This window comes from Ctenopharyngodon idella, chromosome 5 (assembly GCF_019924925.1).
Source record: "Ctenopharyngodon idella isolate HZGC_01 chromosome 5, HZGC01, whole genome shotgun sequence".
Taxonomy (NCBI): domain Eukaryota; kingdom Metazoa; phylum Chordata; class Actinopteri; order Cypriniformes; family Xenocyprididae; genus Ctenopharyngodon; species Ctenopharyngodon idella.
The window spans coordinates 21815001-21833192 of NC_067224.1; the positions used below are offsets into that span (position 1 = coordinate 21815001).

Consider the following 18192-nt stretch of genomic DNA (forward strand, 5'->3'; position numbering starts at 1 on the left):
AGGACCAAGTTCTACTTGCACTGTTCCTAGCAGGATTGAGGTTTACTCGGGCAGCTCTTACTGGCCTCCATTACACAAGCACATGCCTGTGACACCAATAGTGCTCACAAAGCTTTACTCATTACTCAGCTGATGTTGTGAGGCAGCACATGCTATTTTCAGTGTAGGCCTATACCATGTTCTTCTTTTGTGCAAAGGCACAGTGTGATTCATTACTGATCAATGGTTATATTCTTGCTTCCCGACTATTTCTGTGATGCAGTCTCATGCCGTATGCGCATGAGCTACTCTAATTAAATGTGTGATGACACAGTGACTCTCCGCCATCCTGAAGTGTGAGTGCTTCACTGTTATTTTTATCTTTTGTTTTCCACGTCTTCAAGTCTCACTTCTCACACTTCTCCTTCATTGCTTGTCTCTTGCTCAAATCACAACGTTTTCTCACTCCAGACATGGAAGGAGAGGTGCATCTAATAAAGTGATGGAAGTGTTGGGATGGAGTAAGAGAAAAAAGGGAGAATGCCTAGGTTTAGGGAAAAGTATAGGCCTGCCTGTCATCAATAATGAGTTGTTCTTGCAGTTGATAGATGGTCTTGCGATGGGTAGGTGATTCTGTGGATGAGTGCTGTAACGTACCTGTTTAAGTGAATCAGGTAAGTGAACCAGCTAACAAATTTATGTTCTAAAAATGCTGTGGGAACAATGACTTGCAATGTTTCTAAAACACTACAATGTCCAGTTTTCTTGTTAACAAGTACAAAAAACATTATATGGATGTTCAGAAAATGATGTTCCTAGAATGTTTTCTCTCAACGTTTTGAGAACGTTCAAGTAAAAACATTATAAAGACGTTCCAAAATATGTTGTTCTAAGAACGTTTCTTCTCACAACATCATGAGAGTGCATATCAAATATTAGTAATGTTATAAGAACGTTCTAAAAATGTTATTTAATGACCGTTTTATCTTAACATTTAGTACATAACCTTTGCAAAACATTAGTGACAGTTGTGGGAACGTTCCCTGTTACCTGGATCACGACTGACAGGCGGTACCTAAAATGCCTATAGTGCTAAATTCATATAGGATAAACACAAGTGTATAAGTGAAAAGAGAGAGAAATTTGAGATATAATGGAATATGACTTAAATGTTGTCGCGCTGACAGACTGTTTGCGTCTGCACACAACGAACGTGGACAAAATTGTAAATACGTTCGTCGAATCAGCTGTCAGAAAGGTGGAGGCAAGGGCAGGCACAAGAATGTAAACGTACCAACGGCATAACAACAGTCGGTGGAATTTATATTTAGTACGGTGAGGGCAGAAAATGTCTCCCTTCATAAAAACAGCAGCATGATACAACGTCATTTCAGGAGAGCGAGTCGCGCATCACAACGGAGTCAGTAGCTATGCATCTGCTTCTCCGGTGACCGAGGAGCTCTAAAGCAAGAATATTAATATCAGCGCGAAGTGCGCCGCCACCGCCGACATATCTGTTTATCTGCGGACTCTGCATTCATTATCGTGAAGTCGTCTCGGGGTTATAGTTTGCAGGCACCAACAGACTGCATTTGTGAATGGTTCTATGGGCCTGCTTTGAACGGATGTTTTTTTTCTTCCCTAACGTCGCAGTGAACTGCACCATGGATAGCGAAGCGCTTTCTCATCGTGCTCCGCGCGGAGGGTGAATGGGGATGAGGATGTTGTTTACAAAAAGCAGCCAGCCGTCAGCGCACTGATGCTCGGTCTCCCCGAATATAATTTTTTCATCTAATCTTTTATGACACGTTTGGAAATTACTGTCACCTCCGTCTTTCCTCTATGAAGAGGGCAATGTCATCGTCAGCAGACCGGCGTGGATTTGTTGTTGTCTGATTTTACTACTTGTCCTCTGCAATTCGACTTCACGCCGTTTATGTAAGTCAGTCTATTTTGCACCATTTGTTCTCTGTACAGTGTACACTGAAGGCGGATATGTTTAAATCATACAAATCGTGACGAAATTCGACCTCAATTGGTATTGACTTGTGTTTGGAAATATAATTACAAACATCTAGGAAAGGCTAGCAATACGATCTCCCACAGAGGAATTGACAAACCGCCTATCACCGTGTTTGTCAATATAATATATATATTTTTTTCATGGACTGCCTAATTCGTGTGTTGTATTTCTTAAGACAAAAGCTTGTCCATGTAAATTGTTGTCTTGTAAAAGCAGGAGTGTATTTTCTTCGCTGTGGCCACTGTTAGTAATTTTTAAACCGAAAAATGTCTCGGATGACTTGTGCTTACACCGTCGATGTTTCCTCCACAAAACCTGGCAGAGTCCCTAAAAAAATGTAAAAGTGTAAATGGGTGAAGGCAGCGGGTTTGTGATCATTTGAGCGTATAAAAGTGACGCGTCTCAAGGAGCGTCTTCAGGTAGAGTGCACGCGAGAGTTTTAGAGTTCGCTACGTAAGAAACAAACCGTTAACGGGTGATTTATGAGATATTCCATCAAGTATCAGTATGTAATTATTTAAAAGCGTGCAGGATGCTTTTTTCTTTTCTTTTTTTTTATAACCTTTTTTTCTATTTTAGTAATTCATAGACTTTGGTGTGATTAGTCGTGTAACCTGGTCTGTTTTACAGGCGAGTGTCTCCAGAAATATTCGTCTCACGTAACGTCTGCATGAACCGCGCGTGAAGGTGGTATCAGAATGCCAATGGCACGTGCGACAAGCTACAACTGCAGCCAATTTTATTACAGTCGTGATGTGATAGTAGATGGGAGGCGTGGCTGCGTGCGTGTGCGCGTGTATGTCTGTGGCTTGAACCTGGACGGCTCCGGATCGGTCTTGTGTATTCCTAGTAAAGATTAATAGCACTAAGTTAGAATGACCACTGGAGACATTATTCGCGGATTAAAAGCAAGAGAGGCGGGGTGAGCGCGGGGAAAGCCAGTTAGGCGAGGAGGTGTAGACTGGAGTACACTGCAGACATGAGGAGACCAGCCCCACCTTGTCTGGGGGCTGTGGAAACGTTCACACAGGGCTTTTTTTGGGAAAAATACTAAAACAATAATAGTCGAATTTGATCAGTTAGTCAGGAGGTAATAATTAATGAGCCATTATCATTTTATGAGACATTTTTACAATACAGGATTAAAAATAATTTGAAAATGTGCAGGATGCATATGACAAGATCTTCAATCAATCCTACTCAATTAATCAAGCAGTTGTAGCAATGTGTATCTCTCGTTTGGGAGTGATGCATTTAAATAAGTGATGGGTGTGTTCTAAGATTTGTGTGTGTGTGTGTGTGTGTGTATGCATGTATGGATAGATAGATAGATAGATAGATAGATAGATGCAAACAAAACCAGGTGTCCAGGTGACACCCCTTGTTGGAATAGAGACAGATATGCTGACTGTATAAAATTAAGTGTTGCATTATAAGCCTGACCTATAATTACATGTTGTGTATTGTAATATATCTACATTCTTTATGATGCTTACATTACATGGCTGTCAGCAATATATTTGCAGAACCATTTACTTGCACATGCATTTTAATTTATGTAGGCTAATACATTTCAATGTGGGAGGGGCAATGAAACATTTAGCTGAATTAACTATTAGAAAATGAACTTAATATTATATAATATACATAAATATATTGTATTATAATTGTATTATATTAAAATGAAAATGTTACATTCACATATTTATTGTAATAATATTTTTCTCAAAAACCCTTTGCAGTGCCACCACAGACCCTCTGGACTAAAATCTATAGCAACTTCACTCAAATTCATGCAGCACAATAAGAGTGACTTCTAGTGGCTGGTAGGAGAATTCCTACTGTCTCTCTATCTCTGTCTCTCACCAACTCCCTGTCTCTCAGCTCCCATTAATTTGTTTTTGAAATTTGATGAAACAGCATATGACAACGGCATGTGGGATAGAGAGAGAGAGACATGAGCAAAGAGCAGAAAGGGTGAATAAGCATAATAAGATAATGAGCAGATAGTTTTAAAGACTGTGTAATTGGAAAATAAGAGAATGGAAGTGCAATTGTGAACAAGGTAGAGAGAACATCAAATGATCTTAAGAGACTTGAGGATTTATCGGAATAGAAACCGGGGAGAATATACAGTATGTGAGTGTGTTGGACAGAAGGAGAGACTGTATGTTTGTGTGGCCCTGATTAGACTTTGACAGATGTTCTGTTGTAAAGCTCATTTTTCGGGATGGGCTTTAGTCCTGTCTGTCTTTCTGTCTGGATGATCCAGGCTCAGGATTTACGCTGTAGATTTCCTGAAAGGACTGAATTGAATTTGTATGGCATGTTTGCATCTGAGCACCAGTATGATGTCTGTTTTAGGCTTAAATCAAATGAGATGTAGGAAGGGTGGGTGAAGAAGTAGTGATGAATAAAGATGAATGTTCGCTAATGTGACGCAAGACAGAATTATTAAGGGAAAGCTGGGTTAGGTGTACATTAGAATGAACCCTTCAGGCACTGAGGCTTACTGTATGCTTGGCAGAGTAGCAATCCGTGTATTTCACAGTAATGTTCTGTTAGTGAAGTGCTTTAGCATACTAATGTAAAATATAACGTGGTTAATAAAGCATAACGCTTTAATGTAGCGCTCTCAGATAGAATGGTAGTTTTAAGGATTTTATCTGACAGCAGCTATATGTGGATTTTCGTATGCACACACACTTGCACATACACATCCAACCACTAGGGGCCATTCAGATAGAACATTTATTTTCATTCAACTGCGCTACTTTTCCATTGTTTTTAAATGTAAACACACGCTAGACAGATGCCTTTAACTGTTGCACTCACGCCTTGTGCATGACACAGCATTTGAAAATGCGTGGCTCAATTTAAGAGTTCAGCTTTTAAAAAAAAACATGTCTCTAGACCTTGCGCTTTTATTTCAATAACCTGTATCTTGCGTTTTTTACAGCAAAATCGTGTTCTGTGTGAACCGGCCCTTAGTCTGTCTTTTGAGGTATTGTAGATAAAAAGAGGAGCACTAGATCTGGTGAATGCAGAACATGTTTTGCTCAGGACTCCAGGCAGAAAATAAAAAACAATGGAAGAGAAAGACCATGGAGGAGAGGCCAGCGTCATTGGGGACCCTCACGAGCAACATCAATGTTTCAGATTCAATAGAGCATAGCTTGTATACAGACTGAGGGAACAAGAAGGGGGACATTAAATTTTCATGGTTTTAGTTAGACTTGTGGACATGGTTTCTACTGAAGGAATTTAAAAGCAACAGAAGTATTACCACACATGTCGTGTGTTCTAGGTCCAAAATAGCTACTGCTATGTAGAAAGTCAAATATTTCACTCTGTCTTCCACTTGGTTGCACAATATGTCATATCTGTTGCAGTGTAACATAGAAACACTTTCAGGTCAGAGAGTCCAATGCTTTTAGCAAGGAAGACAGGTAGAGGTTTTTGGAATAGTTGTGGATGTAAGCATTAGTGTGTTCTGCACTAAATATTTGGGGGATTTGCTTTACTGGAGGAGTAACATGTGGTTGGATCTGGCATCTGTCAGAAGCAGCAACTGTGTTGCTGTGAACCGGGGGAGTCCTTCACAACTAGGGCAGAGCAGGTTACCACTTTGCTTTATTTATGGTAGCGATTCCCAACCAGGAGTGCGTGTAACCCAGGGGGTACCTAAAAATTATGGTTTTGCCTTGTTAAACCTATATATCAGAAAAATAAATATTATAAAAAAAGTTATATTAATCTATAATAAAAAAAAAAATGATTATAAATCTCAAGAAGTTTTTCAGTTTTTCAGAAAAAATATAGCATATATAATGTGTGCAAAATCTATACATTCAAGTGTAAGATGTAATTTAAATATTTGTTCGAAAATGTTAAATTATTTGTTGCAAAAAAAAAGGATTAAAATTAATTCATACTTTACACTTTATATACACATACACCGATCATCAGGCATAATATTATGACCACTGACAGGTGAAGTGAATAACACTGATTATCTCTTTTCAACGTGACACCTGTTAGTGGATGGGATATATTTGGCAGCAAGTGAACATTTTGTACTCAACGTTGATGTGCTAGAAGCAGGAAAAATGGGCAAGCGTAAGGATTTGAACGAGTTTGACAAGGGCCAAATTGTGATGGCTGGACTACTGGGTCAGAGCATCTCCAAAACTGCAGCTCTTGTGGGGTGTTCCCGGTCTGCTGTGGTCAGTATCTATCAAAAGTGGTCCAAGGAAGGAACAGTGGTGAACCAGCGACAGGGTCATGGGTGGCCAAGGCTCATTGATGCACGTGGGGAGCGAAGACTGGCCCGTGTGGTCCAATCCAACAGACGAGCTACTGTAGCTCTAATTGCTCAAGAAGTTAAGAAATAAAAGGTGTCAGAATACACAGTGCATCGCAATTTGTTGCGTATGGGGCTGCATAGCTGCCTATGCTGACCCCTGTCCACCTCCGAAAGCGCAAACAGTGGGCATGTGAGCAATGGAAGAAGGTGACTTGGTCTGATGAATCACGTTTTCTTTTTCATCATGTGGATGGCCGGGTGCGTCGTTTACCTGGGGAACACATGGCACCAGGATGCACTATGGGAAGAAGGCAAGCCGGCGGAGGCAGTGTGATGCTTTGGGCAATGTTCTGCTGGAAAACCTTGGGTCCTGCCATCCATGTGGATGTTACTTTGACATGTACCACCTACCTAAGCATTGTTGCAGACCATGTACACCCTTTCGTGGAAACGGTATTCCCAGGTGACTGTGGCCTCTTTCAGCAGGATAATGTGCCCTGCCACAAAGCAAAAATGGTTCAGAAATGGTTTGAGGAGCACAACACAGAGTTTGAGGTGTTGACTTGGCCTCCAAATTCCCCAGATCTCAATCCAATCGAGCATCTGTGGGATGTGCTTAACAAACTAGTCTGATCCATGGAGGCCCCACCTCGCAACTTACAGGACTTAAAGGATCTGGTGCTAACATCTTGTGCCAGATACCATAGCACACCTTCAGGGGTCTAGTGGAGTCCATGCCTCGATGGGTCAGGGCTGTTTTGGCCACAAAAGGTGGACCAACACAATATTAGAAAGGTGGTCATAATGTTATGCCTGATTGGTGTATAACACACATATATACACATATATATACACACACTGGCCTCTTTATTAGGTACACCTTGCTAGTATCGGGTTGGACCCCCTTTTGCCTTAATTATGTGGTATAGATTCAACAAGGTGCTGGAAACATTGCTCAGAGATTTTGGTCTATATTGACATGATAGCATCACGCAGTCTCTATGTGAATATCCTCTTCCAGCACATTCCAAAGGTGCTCATTTGGATTGAGATCTGGTGACTGTGGAGGCCATTTGAGTATAATGAACTCATTGACATGTTCAAGAAACCAGTTGAGAAACCAGTTCAAGATGATTTAAGTTTTGTGACATGGCACGTTATCCTGCTGGAAGTAGCCATCAGAAGATGGACATGGTCAGCAACAATACTCAGGTAGGCTGTGGCATTTAAACGATGGACAATTGGTACTAAGAGGCCGAAAATGTGCTAAGAAAATATCCTTCACACCATTACACCACCAGCAGTCTGAACTGTTGATACAAGGCAGAATGGATCCTTGTTTTCATGTTGTCTAAGCCAAACACTGACTCTACCATCAGACCCAGCAGCGTTTTTCCAATCTCCTATTGTCCAATTTTGGTAAGCCTAGCAGTGAAAATATTTGTACTTCTCTCATCACAGCACCCACCTCCTTGTCCTCATCTTACCTCTGTACACACATGCAGATGCACACACAGACGAGCAGTCTTTTGTTCACTAATATACTCAGCACATGAAACAGATGTGCAAGAATTCACACTTACACCATATACAAAGCAATACTCAAAACAAAGTCTTCCCTAGGGATGAGTATGTGAAGTGGTCCATTACTCCACCGTCTGCCCCTACTTCAGCATGTGTGCAATCATGTTTGTATGTTTTTGTACATATGTGTTGGCACGTACCATCATATTTGTGCTCCTTCCCCAAACACACATTGTTTTTAAAATTAAAATCCAAATCTTTCTTTTTGAGTAGAAGGCCTCATTAATGTATGCCTTAAGAAGGTTGTTCGGCGTGGTGCGCGCAAACACACACAGATGTTACAATGGCAGATTGTGTTTCCTTTTTCCATTGTATTCTCTTCGCAATTCTGCTTTTGCAGGACGTGTGTGAGTGTGTTTGCTTCACATGTTTCCATATGTATGGACATACATGTGTATGTAGCGTGTCACCTTGATTACTGCAGATTCCAGTGAACATCATGAAGCCAAGGGCAAACTAGGAGAAAAAGAGAGAGAACAAGGGAAGGAGTGAAGCGAGAAGGAGGGGGAGAGGAGGTCAGCGAGTGCTTCCGTGAATAAAGTGAGAGAGAGTGAAAATTGAATGCAGAAAACAGGAGGAGAACAGAGTGAAACAGCAGTCGAAGGGAGGAGTGATTTAGAATCGGGACAAGGAAATATATTTTGTCAGCTTGCAGAATAAGGCAAATACTGATAATCCCTGGTGATGGTGCACTTTGTTTCAACAAAACACACTTGGACACATGTTCAGATGAATGCTGCGTGTAAGGAAGTGGTTGCTCCTCCACAGTTCCTCACTAATTGGCAGTCTGCTGCAGTGCTCAGTGTGTGATTGCTTGTGTGTATGGGTGTTTTCCAGACGGTGCAATCAGACACAGCTACCCTCTCTATGGAGTGTTACTCTGTTGGACAGACAGACTGCAGTTTGTGTGCCATGGTATTTTGTTTTAGATTCCCAGAGATGCAGAATAGTTCCATACTACGTTGATACGTAACGTAATACGTTTAATGTATGAGATAGCAATTTGTATAGAGAGATGGAGAGAGAGCAGGATATTTTTAGTCCATAATTCATTAAATATTTATCATTTATGGAGTGTGTTTTTGGTCTGTGGTGAGTATGTGTATTTGTGTGTGGGTCAAGTTGTGCCTAAATTGTGTGGATCAAATGTCCCCACAAGGATAGTAAAAACTAAAGTCACTTGTGTTATGGAGAGCTGCCAACATTTCTCATGAGGACTATTGCTTGATAAAGATACATATGACTTCTTGATAATCTAAAAGTGGTCAAATCTAAGGTGTTGCATTAACTGGCAGACTAGGGCTGCATTTAAGTCCACTTTTTATTTTTATGCTTGTTCACTCGGATGTATGTCATTGCTTATGCTGCACAAGTGCCCACAGAACCCTTGCAATGGGTTTAAAATGAATTCCACAAGCCATTTGATTACTTGGAATCTGCTGTGAAGCCCTGCTGTTTTATCTCACTTAGTATAACTCTTCTAAACTGCTTAATTGACCTAACTTAACTTGCAGCTGTAAACTTTTCCCTCCATCGTTTGAATCGTGTAAGTGTGAGCACTGCGAGTTGCTGCTGTGACGTCACGATCATGTTGCATTGTGGTCTATGGATCTGCCTGAACTGTACATTTGAGCAACTCAGAGCGGTTTGGTTCACAGTAAATGCTGCAAAGTCCATCTCTGCATATTGCTGCGAGTTTAACATACATTCGGGGATGGAACGCATTTGCATGTTTGACAGAAGCTTACAGCATTTCACCAGTATTCCGCCAAAATAAAAGCTTGAGGATTTGAAATATTAAAAGCTTGAGATTTTGACTTTTTGAAAGTTAAGAAATTAAGACTTGTAGTGTAAAATAAAATTATTATAATTATCAAATATTCATGTTTTATTTTACAGTATTGTTAAATTATTTATTTATTTTTCTTAAATTTTAATCTAACAAGTACAATTGTAATTTACAACAGTAATATACTTTTGTCTTCATTATTATAATTAGAATTAAAACAATAACAATAAATTAACACCAGTGTGAATGTAAATGTAGACTGAAACACTATAACAAATAAAAAGAGGTTGGAGTTTAAACCTCTTACTTTAAAGTACAGCTACAAATCCAAATAAAACACATTACTTTAACGCTTAAAAATATTTTATTTATTTACACACATCATGTGACCTTGGTACTAAATTTAGGTAATTTTATGTGGTACTAAATAATTTACATTTTAGGGGTTCGACTGACACAAAAAGTTTGGGAACCCGTGGGCTATAGAATTTAGGGCGTATCCCATAATGCTCCTCATAAACAAAATCCAAATGTCTGTGTATGGAGAGAGAGGGGGTTGGCAAGTAGAGAAAGGTAGGGCAGATATGATTTATTAGCATAGCGTGTTAGCATTATACGTTAAGACATGATCAAAGCAGGTCAGTGTGCCACCATGAACAAACAGAGCATACACATGCACAGAAGGCCACAGTACCAAGCCAATTACTGAGAAGGCTCTGTTTGCAGTACTATCAGTACTATAAGCAATACTCTATAAGTTATGCCTCCCGCAAAAAAAAACAAACAAACAAAAAAAACATGGTTGTCATTTACAGAAAGTCTTTTCAAGTACATTTATTTTGTTTTATGTATGAAATGTTTGTAAGGCTGAATTATATTGATTCCAGATCTTAAAAAAGTATGAAATAATAACTATTACTGAAAAATGCAATAAATGATACAAACAATGCATACCTATTATTTGGTAATTAGTTGCAAAACCTTCCCCCAAACCTAAATCTGATCCTATTCGTACCCCTTCAATAAAATGTATAATTACTGTACACTGTAGAAAATAATTTTGCAGAATAATTTTTTTACAGAAAAATAGTAAAATGCTATAGTAAAAACATGTTAATTGGTTAACTGTAAGTTACTTTACCATATACAATGAAAAAGTGTAAATGGTTTAACATCACATTTTACTGTAAAATATTGTCAAGTTTATGGTTTTTGCAAGTAAAAACTATAAATTGCCATATAATTGAAAAAAAAAAAAATTTACAGTGAATTTACAGTAATTTACAGTGGATTTTATATATATATATATATATATATATATATTTACATTTGCACAGCGCAATTCACCATCTTGTGGGTCAGTTCTGAGTGCTATAGGCTGCAAAGGATGCTGCTATCCATCATCGGATTTCAAATAGCAGACAGCTCTATGATTCCCTTTCGTAATAATTTAAATCCACTACATATTAAGTTAGACCTTATGGTTCCCCTTTTGGTCAAAGCAGTATATGCTAAAGATGCGGTCACATTAGCAAAAATGTCAGCAAAATTTAGCAGGCAAAAAAGGTCAATTTTTAGAGTAGCAATGTATAAAACACAGCTCACACAGAAATCACTATCAAACCAAGCAGCTTTCTGTTGGTCAGTGTGGCGAATTCACGCAACCAACTTGAAAATAAGGGAAATCTGCACAGGGAATTTTTTCGATCTTACTCGAAACTCTTAATCGTGTGGATTCCTATTGGAATGACATAATTTTGCCAGTGAACTTTTTTCAAGCAATGGTAAATGTGATTGCACCTTTGCACGTTATTCTGTATTGACCCTTTTCAGTCTTAAAGGCATAGTCCACCCAAAAATTCTGTCATCATTTACCCACACTGTTTACAAACATGCGTTACTTTGCACTGTGGAACAAAAATGAAGATAATTTGAAGATGATTTGCTGGTAACAGTTTTGGCTTCTCAACCATTTCTCAGGATATCTTCTTTTGTAATCCACATAAGAAAGTAAGTCAAACCGGTTTGGATACATGTGAGTAAATAATGACACAATGTTCATTTTTGTGTGTACTATTCATTTAAGTTAAATTTTGTCATTGCAGTATTAAGCACTGTTTGTCTCGATTGTAGTACCTGAATAGGGTATATCAGTAGTCCCACTGCTAAACACACACTGCTAACATATGCACACAGGTGCTGCGGTGTATATGTACCAACTGATTTCCCTGTGGGTGACACTCCCAGCATGTGTGTGCCCTTGCTTGCATCTATCATTTTTTTCTTCTTTTGACTCCATCCCATGACAGTTCTATCTGGTTGAGTTGCTGAGTGTGCTTTAATCGCAAAGCTAAAGCCCTAACAGATTGAGTGTGTTTGATAAAGTAAAGCGAAGCGAACACGCATGCACACACACACACACACACACACACACACACACACACACACACACGCAGACTGGAATCCTACAGTGTGAGCATTGAGCTAGAAGACGAGAGATGGAGACAGACAGAGAGGGATGTGGACGGCAGTAGACAGTGTTGCTAGGAGACCGCACACAGTGACTGGTGTGAGAGACATGGTTTCACATCCCTCCCCCATCCCTACAACACACTTCCTTTTCTCTCCGTCTGTTTTTTTATTCTCGTTCCTGAATTCATTGTCTCCACATTCCCCTCCATTCATCTTTCCGCACTTGTCCTCCTGTCTGTCTGCTCTGATCTATCTATCTGCTTTGCTCTCTCTCTCTGTCTCTCTCTCTCTCTCGATCCCTTCGTCTTTCTAAGCACCTCCTGCCAGACTCTTTAACCTTCCCCAACCTCTCAAATGTGGTCTCCTCCCTCCTTCTTCTTTTTCTCCATCTTTCTAGCTACTCTCCCCGTTTCTCTCTCTATATATCTAATTCATCTCTGTCGGTCTCTCTCATTCACACTGTCGTTCGGCACGAGAGCGCTCTGAGCTTCTGAAGTGACAGGAGAGCAGTCGCCAAAGCGACAGCTGGCCGGTCACCATGACAACAGCCAGGTGCAGTGTAAAGGGACAGGACAATAAGTGAGGGACGGGTTATGAGACTTCAGTTCACACACACACATGCACGCATAGATTTTGAGAAGATATGCAAAATCTGCCATGAAAATACAAGACCAAATTTGCACGCACATTCACGTTTGTCTGTGTTTTTTGTATTACTTTACATGTGGTTATTTATTGCTCTGTGTGTGTATGATGTGTGTAAATGCCATCTGCTCCTGAGCTTTAATGATTTGTATAACTGACCTTATGACCCACATCTATATAAACACGTGTGTATGTCTTAAATGGATGTTGCACCTGTAACGAACTGCTTGAAGGAATGTTATGTGCTTAAGTATGTGTGTGGAGAACATTATATACAGTACATCTAAAATTATTAATAAATATTTCACTAATTTAAGTAAATTGGGTAAATTTGTAACATTTGTAATATAATATTCTTCTTCCATTGAAGCCCAAGATGCTCTATGGATCATTCTCAAATCATGCTGGAGAACATGATCATCAGGTTTTACACAAACTTGTGCTGTTTTTTTCATGCAGCTTGAGTTCTGCTTTCATTAAAACAGACATGATGATTTTTCAATTCAACTTACTGTATCACTTCAATTGTTATGCTGATTGTAGAAGCTGGCATATGTTAGGGTGACCATACGTGCCATTTTCCCAGGACGCGTCCTGTCCAGGATTTCTAAGTTGCATAAAACGTTTTGGTTTTGTTTTCATATTTGCGGAAGGTAATGACTGAAAAATAATTTGACCAATAGCGTGCATTATACATAATCGACCAATTGTGGCTTGCAAGAAGGTTGGATCTACAGAGAACAGTCAAAGCATTGCAAATACGACAACATTTTAATGCATTACATGAAGACTGTCAATAAGAACAGTGGCTTGCACAGACCTCCGTGTAGAAATCGCGTTCCTAAATCGCATTCCGGGGGCACATCGATATGACCACTTTCACGATTAAAGAGGCAAGGGCTCAAGCCATTTTAGGCAATTTAGAAATCCTGGACAGGACGCATCCTGGGAAAATGGCACATATGGTCACCCTAGCATATGTCACCAGAGTGAAGTCTGTCATTTCATGTGAATGTCAAGCTAAGACATTTTAATATTTTTGACAAGGTCAAATAAATTAATTAAATGAATAAAATAAAATAAACATACATGGATGAATCAATATGATCAAAATAGAAAAAATAGATACTGTAGGGTGAATTTTCATTTCATGCCAACCAAAAATACATGTAAAAATACCAAATGGAAGCATTTTCATTAGTGGTCTTGTAATGCTTGATGTATATACTAAAATTATATTAAAAAAAAAGTAACAAAATATAAATTAATACATGCAGATGGGATTGGTCTCTATAACATGTCTTACTGATTATGTTGTCATAACATAAAATATGCTTTAATAAATCAGTAAATATGTCTTTAGTGATGTTCAAAGCTCTATGTGCTGTATTCATACTGAAGCACACCTTTGTGATCAGTATGTTGTATCTGTTACAGTGTTAGACACTGTCGCTTTCTTTGCAGTTTGAAATTGTATCTGTGATGCTGTGTTTGTAATAGTCTCTGTTTTTGGTAAAGTAACAGTATCTCTGCTTTATCAAGCTCTGTGTTATGTATAGTGATATATTTCATGTTGTGGAGAGTATTGATCTCTGCTTATTGTGGCATCAGTCCTGTTGTTAGGTTTGGGAGGAAAAAATTGAGGAGAGCATGTTCATGTAAGCCTGCCAGGAAACACAATATACACACTTTTACAACTCTCTCGATATCTGTCTGTCTTACCATAGTTATAGCCTACGGGAGCTTTCATTGATTCCCATTTCAAGTGTCTCTATTAGACAGCAAAACAAACCTGTCTAACCCCCTCCACAGCTCTCATGTGTGTTACATGAACATGTGTACTAATCAATACATGATATGATTATGTATGACAGTCCCTGTGTTGGGTAGGGCTTTGGTTTGGTTTCTGGTTCAAGAGTTCATACTCGGATGTAAGAGAGCTGTAATGTATAATGTAAAAGAGGCACATCAAAGCCATTGACATAACTGTCACTTTTTTATCTTCAGTTTGTTTATCTGTTCACATTTAGATTTATATTGTTAGTAGATTATTTCTACCTAAAGGGACGCATAATAAAGCACAGAAATCATGTTAACAACAAGTATGACAGATGATGCCTGCTGAAAAAAAAGATGGATCGATCGATCGATGAATGGATAAGAATGGTCTAGACTGAGCTTAAGGTTCTGAAGTTGCAGATGAGCATATGACATGACCATAGGATAATATGAAGAACTGATTTATCAGCATAGATTGTCAATGGAGCAGTCTGGTTTAGAAGCAGAAAAGGAGTCAAGGCATTAAAGTGTTCAGATGGTGAGAATGTAGAGTAAACAGAGTGAGCCTCTCCAGCTGACTTGATAGTTAAAGTTATTCAGGTAAAACATAAAACAGTGGTCAAAAAATGTTGGCCTGGAGATCATAAGTGTGTAATTCACAGTTTCAAAGTCTCCAGAAGAATTAGAATATGTTCTCATCTGATACAGTCATCAGCGGGGTGGATGACTGGACCATGCGGTGGGTAGTGTCAGTGTTGGTGGAGTTGCAAATGATGGCCACTTTCAAAATGTTTCACTCTGCCTCTGTGTTTGTTTCAGCAGTGAGTGTGGAGGCAGGAGGACATGGGGGAGGATAGAGAAAGATGAGAAGGTGGAAAGCGGGCATACGTTAGAGACTAAACTGTTCATTCATGTGTTTGCTGATTCGTGGTGACAAAAAAAAATTCTGGAGAAGAAAGGTGTGGTATGTACTGAGGTCTTCTGGGGAAGTGATTCAGGGGTTGATACATTTTATACATGAACAGAATAGATGCTCTTTTTCACAGTGCCTTTCGTTTTATTACCAGTTGTGGCTATCAAACACAACATTACACTTTATACGCACTGTACCTTCTGATGGTTCTGCATGTTCGGACAGAAGTAGGAAATAAAGTCTTAAAGGTACAATCTGTAAGATTAGTATGTAAGTAGTTAGCATCAAAGTTGTAGCATCAAAGCCAACGATCTCTGTTAGCGTCTAGCAAGCCACAGTTGTTTGTTTTGCACATTTGTGACGGACCACAATTATTAATAATTCTTTGCTGCAAGTTCTATCGCCAAAGATAACCCCCAAGCGAAAATGGCTGTGAAGGTGAACACGACAACTCCCATGATTCTATGCTCCATCACTGAGTCATCAAGCTATCGTCATTGTTTTCTATAAGCAAGATAGCAGTGGAACTTACATACTGTGCTTTTAAATTTAGCCTATTGTTTTATTATTTTTTTTATTTTTTTTGTAATTGTAGATAAATAATTTGTTGTTTTTAACCAGGTCAAATGTTACTACCAGGGCCGCAATAAGCAATTCTTGGGCCTGGTACAAAACCTTCGCTATCTGCCCCCCTCAGCAATCCAGTCCAGGTCCTCCTTAAGCCTATAGGCCTGGGACAAAAGGTCCCGTTTTACCCCCTTATCGACAGCCCTGGTTACTTCGATGGATGGATGGATGGATGGATGTGTTATTCAAGTGGTGAGCATGTAGAGTGAACAGAGTGAGCCTCTCCAACTGACTTGGTAGTTACCATTATTCAGGTAGAAGATAAAAAAAATGTCCTGGGCTCGAGACAAAGGGTCCAGTTTTACCCCCTTATCGACAGCCCTGGTTACTACTAGTAGTACTTGCTTGTCTTAAAAGGGACCTATTATGCAAAATTCACTTTTACATGGTGTTTGAACATAAATGTGTGTTGACAGTGTGTGTACACAACCACCCTATAATGATAAAAATCCATCCACTCCTTTTTTTTTTTTTAATCCCCATAAATCATAAGCAGTGTCTCAGAACAAGCCGTTCGCAGATTCTGGGCAAAGTGATCATATTCTGAAGGAATTTTTTAATTAATCATAACTACCATTTTTTTTTCTTGCAGGATCAATATTTATATGCTTTAGAAATGTCCCCAACACTTTGGCCAAAGTCAGTGTGTGTCTGAAAATAACAAAAGGAGAAATAAAACTAGACAGGCGTCCAGTTTTGTTATGTATGTCTAACCTCATAGTCGAGGTATCCAGATTTGCTCCTACCTAGTAACAAAGAATTATACATATGTAGAACCAATCAAGTTGGAGGAAAATGATGTAATGAATCCTGTGTCACCTTTACCAAGTTCTTTCTTTCTTTTTTTTTATTTTTTTATAAAAACTGTTGTACTCTCTTTGTCGGGGGATTTTCTCTGAAATTGGTCTGAGATCCTCCTGGCCGTGATTAAAGCATATTCGAAGGCATTGTCTGGACTCTGTCTAGTTACTGCTGCACAGCAGGTTAGTGGAACACTAAAGATCTTAATCCCGAGATCTTGATGTTCATAGATGGCGAGGCGTTATCCGACTTGAAGCAAGTTGTCGCCAGTAAGCGCTAGAGTTCGTATGTGTCAATTAGGAGATGTTTCACTTAGTTTAACTTAAGTCAGGTGAGTAGGGGAATTTCTACCACACATGTTTTTGCTAGCACTCAAAAATGGGTATACAACATAGTATAATAAATGATCTGTGATGTATTTTGAGCTGAAACTTCACAGACACATTCTGGGTACACCTAAGACTTAAATTACATCTTGTAAAAAGGGGCATAATACAGGTCCCCTTTAAATTTCCTCTCTGATGTATGTTGTGGTATTCTGTTTAGTCCTAAAGATCCATGAAGTGGTTATGAGTGCAGCAGAACAACTGTATATACAGTATAGTGCAGAGAGCATTAAGTGTTGATTAAAGGGTGGAGTTCAGGTTAGGTAAAGACTTACTTTTGACTAGAGGTCGGAAGTCAATGAAGGTGAGCACTTTTTTCTAAACTCTTATCCATTCTTTCCTTCCTTAACAGATTTCTGCAGATAGATTTTCTTTTTCTTGATTCCCACAGATTTTGTCTTTATAGTTCTTTGTGTTTGTAGAGAACACAATGAAGTTGAGATCTGAAACAGCTGAAAGGTAACTGAAAAAGAGAGCTGTCCTTGTATTTTTTATTCAGTTGAAGCATCACCATACTGATGTGGCACATAGAAATATAAAAACCTGGGGCCTCATGTATAGAACTTTCTGTATATTTCATTCTAAAAGTGTATGCACAAAGGCCAGAACCTTTGCAAAATTCCATTTATAAAACCCAATCAGAGGAAGATCATCTCCGACCTGTCTCCTCCCCAAATTAAACATATATGGAGATTACAACGCCTAGTTTTACTATTGCATCTGCATATGACGTCACATTAAATTGTTAAAAATCATTCAGTATCCTTGTCTTGTTTTAGAATAAATATATCAAAAATATCCATAAAAGCAAGTTGTATAAAATACTTTTCAGAGAAGAGTTATTCACTTTTTTTTCACTGGCCATATAGTATTTTTAATTGTTTTATA

The 18192-nt window shown here is 38.9% G+C and overlaps 1 protein-coding gene across 4 annotated transcripts in view; it reads left to right on the forward strand.

Moving 5' to 3' along the window:
- The first annotated feature begins 413 nt into the window (after positions 1 to 413).
- The window catches only part of LOC127512219 (neuronal tyrosine-phosphorylated phosphoinositide-3-kinase adapter 1), a 38478-nt gene continuing 20699 nt past the window's right edge, over positions 414 to 18192 (forward strand). The window contains exon 1 of one of the 4 annotated variants that reach the window (XM_051892928.1): positions 414 to 653. The gene's annotated coding sequence lies outside the window, so the exon portion shown is untranslated. Of the gene's footprint in view, positions 654 to 1157; positions 1918 to 16985; positions 17101 to 18192 lie in introns of those variants that run through there. The other 3 variants (XM_051892929.1, XM_051892926.1, XM_051892927.1) reach the window with 3 other exon arrangements.